The sequence below is a fragment of the Lipotes vexillifer genome, unplaced genomic scaffold (assembly GCF_000442215.2).
Source record: "Lipotes vexillifer unplaced genomic scaffold, Lipotes_vexillifer_v1.1 scaffold1309, whole genome shotgun sequence".
Taxonomy (NCBI): Eukaryota; Metazoa; Chordata; class Mammalia; order Artiodactyla; family Lipotidae; genus Lipotes; species Lipotes vexillifer.
The window spans coordinates 134,967-135,202 of record NW_006777513.1 but is presented as its reverse complement, the minus strand read 5'-3'; positions in this window follow the sequence as shown (position 1 = coordinate 135,202).

Genomic DNA, 236 nt, shown 5'->3' with positions numbered 1-236 from the left:
CTGAAAGAAACAGATAAGAATCAATCAGAATTTTGTTTAAGTATATCACACTGTTGACAGCTTCAGTAAACTTAGCTATGTGACTACCATAGGCAGAGCACCAGGAGAGGCACTAATACAATATAGAATATTCAGTAAACGCTGGGAGAAAGTACTAAGAAAAATACCTTATGAAACACTAAAATATCACATGTAATACTTTCAACCAGAATGTCTACACATCCATAACCTGAATG